This window comes from Physeter macrocephalus, chromosome 19 (assembly GCF_002837175.3).
Source record: "Physeter macrocephalus isolate SW-GA chromosome 19, ASM283717v5, whole genome shotgun sequence".
Taxonomy (NCBI): Eukaryota; Metazoa; Chordata; class Mammalia; order Artiodactyla; family Physeteridae; genus Physeter; species Physeter macrocephalus.
In genome coordinates, this window is record NC_041232.1 from 28,237,403 (window position 1) to 28,240,379 (window position 2,977).

Here is a 2,977-nt window from a genome sequence, read left to right on the forward strand (position 1 = left end):
AGGGAGGGAGGGTGGGAGGGAGGGAGGGAGACGCAAGAGGGAGGAGATATGGGGATATATGTATATGTATAACTGATTCACTTTGTTATACAGCAGAAACTAACACACCATTGTAAAACAATTATACTCCAATAAAGATGTTAAAAAAAAACACAAAAAACCAAACAAAAACAAAACTAAAGTATTAGTTTTGCTTAACTCAAAATATTTGTTTTTCCAGAAGGTATAGAAATACACACTGCAAATCTGAAATCCCTAAAACCCAAACGTTTACTAGCGTCGGTGCTGTTCCCCAGGTGCCCTCGAATATAGGGTGCCCTGTGATATGTGGCCTGGGAATATGTTTTTGCATCCAATACACACTTCTTCTTCTGTGCAACTAAGCAACGGAGGAGCAGAGTATCCTAGAGAGGCTGTGTGCACCGAGAAGAGGTCAGGACTGGACCTTGGGAAAGAACTCTAGAGTCATCTGGTTGGGTCCAGAGAGTTCTGGATGAGGGAGCCGGCAGCCCCCATAGCAGGTGCGATTAAGCAGGTTGAGCCCTGGGCGGGGCCCCACTCCAGGGGGCCTTGGACACCCCACCTTTCAGTGCCTTCCCAGCTACAGCCTGGGGGAGGGGGAAGGGTCGGAGGTCTGGTGCACTCAGCTGCCACACTGCTAGGAGGGGGACAGCACAGCTCTGTCCGGGAAGGCAGGTTTGTGGATTTTAAGGTTTTAGGTGTGCCCTTTGACACTCTCTCAGACCATGCCAATAATTTAACCCAAGATTTCAAAGGCTGGTTAAATGCAATGGTGTGTTTTATCTGTCCATGGCATTAATCTAGCATCACATTTTAATAATAATTATTATTTATTCTTTGTAGTACAAATTATCGCAGCCCCTATGATGGAAGCATCTGAAGCAGGAGAACAGAGGAAAGGAGAATCTATTCAGTGAGATTAGATTAGGTGGAAGAGATGAAATTCGCTTTTAGATGCACACGCGAGCACTCGGAGACATGCTTCTGGAGTCTGTGGTGCATAGGAAGTAGCTGTGCACTGGGGGTGGACCTCCTGACCCTGAGATCGCCTTGAACTGTGGTGCCATGGACCAATCACTTCTACACTCTTCACTGCCGGCATCATTATGCAAAAGATGGAGCAGAATGAGGACAGGAAACGGACATGAATTACTGAGACCTGGGGAGTGAGGATTAAGGGGGGTACTTGGTACCACAGTTAGTCCTAATACACCCAATAAAAAGAGACGGAACACATCAAAGCAAGGCTTCTACTGGAAATTCCATGATTAAATACACTAATACTCTTGTCCTACAATGAAGCTGAAATAGTTTTTTTTGCTTTTTTTTAAATAGATATTGCCTCCTGGAAGAGCTCTTCCAGGAAACTAAATTTTCAGCCTGCAATAAATTCATGCCTAATGTAATATTTCTTTTCTGCAAAGGAGAATAAAATGATTTGGTCTGTGAGTAAACAGAAAAGTGAATTGGAGTTTGGCGTTCATGTGAAGTACAAATAAAATCATAAAATTAATGTGCAGTGAGAGACTGGCCTTTATGACAGCATAGAAGAAAATGCACCAATAATAAATTTGCTCAAAGGATAAACTATTTTTTTCTGCTTAAAGCTCATCTGGCTGTCACCTTAAAATGAATATTTATTAAGCGAATAAAATAAAAGCATTTAAAATCCACTGAAGGACTGTGTTTAAATATATATATGATGACAACAATAATAGATGATGAGATGGACTGGATTTTTAAAATAACAGAATAAATCACATGCTCCGGGAAGGCTGTGTTAGGAATATTCCTTTGGCATTGAATGCACAGTTCTTAAATCAAGATGTGAAGCCAGTGAAGTAAGAGATGAACAGTTTTTGGAAATGGGGTCTGTGCAGCTACTTCTGAAGGACTGCAGTCCATCAGTTAGCAGGAAGCTCCAAGCCACTTGCCTTACTTACCTGGCAAAAGTGCCATCACTGAGGAATAGGGAGCAAAACATAGGACCACTGACATGTTCTGGAACAAGGGACTGACCTTGTACTTTCTTCCTGCCAGAAGCTTCCACCTCCTGATGGCATCGATGGGATAGAACTGGTCAAGCTGGCCCTCCTGGGACTGGCCCTGCATCTGTGGTGGGAGAGCCCCGCTGGGGCTTTGTCCTCAGGGCCTCACATCGCACAAGTCTCTCCCTCTGACTCTTGTCAAAGCTGGGTAAAGACACGTTTTCTCTTTTCCCGAGCACTGTGGGTAGCTCTGCCGTGGAGATAAGGACCAAGTTTTGGAAGCAGGAAGGGCTTTTGTGGATCCTGTGTTCCTGGACCAAATCAGCCACCATTTCAAAGGGAATAGGATCTACAAGCAGCTAGAATCTCCCTGCAGAAAACTGGGAGGAAAAATGTTCAATAGAAGCTGTTTTTATTTTTTGCTTTTTGTTTTTCCAACATAGAAGAATATTTTATGACCTTGGGTAGGGAAGTATTTTCTAAACAAGTCCCAGAAAATACAAATCATAAAGGAAAAGATGGATAAATTAGGAGGAGTCAAGATGGCGGTGTGGGAAGACACAAAGTTAACGTCTCCCCACAACTAGGGCTCCTGCCAGCCGCTGGTGGGGGACTCTGACCCCCAAGGAGACGGGAGGAACCCTAGAGTGAACCAGTAGGATGTGGGGGGACCGAGGAGGGAGGAGAAGTGGAGGCCAGACAAGATTGGCACCCCTGAGGCCAGGGAGATCAGGAGAGGCAGGTGGGAGGGACTCTCCGGGAAGAGCGGGAGAGGAGTGAAGGGTGATCGCCTGGCCCACTCAGGCACAGGGAGCCTGCTGAGCTCCCAGGCCGGTCCCCTGCCCTCCCAGATCCCCCCTTCTCCCACCCCTAACCCGCCGCATTGGTCCTGGGGGCATAGGAGGGAGGCCGGAGAGATCAGGAGAGGCAGGAGGGAGGGGGCCTCTCAGACCCCAGACTGGAGGAGC

The 2,977-nt window shown here is 46.4% G+C and overlaps 1 long non-coding RNA gene across 1 annotated transcript in view; it reads right to left on the bottom strand.

The window, feature by feature from the left end:
- LOC114484394 (uncharacterized) overlaps window positions 1-2,373 on the bottom strand; it is a 30,228-nt gene extending 27,855 nt beyond the window's left edge. The window contains exon 1 of the long non-coding RNA XR_003677240.1: window positions 2,041-2,373. This is a non-coding gene — a long non-coding RNA (uncharacterized lncRNA). The remainder of the gene's footprint in view (window positions 1-2,040) is intronic.
- Window positions 2,374-2,977: the final 604 nt, after the last annotated feature.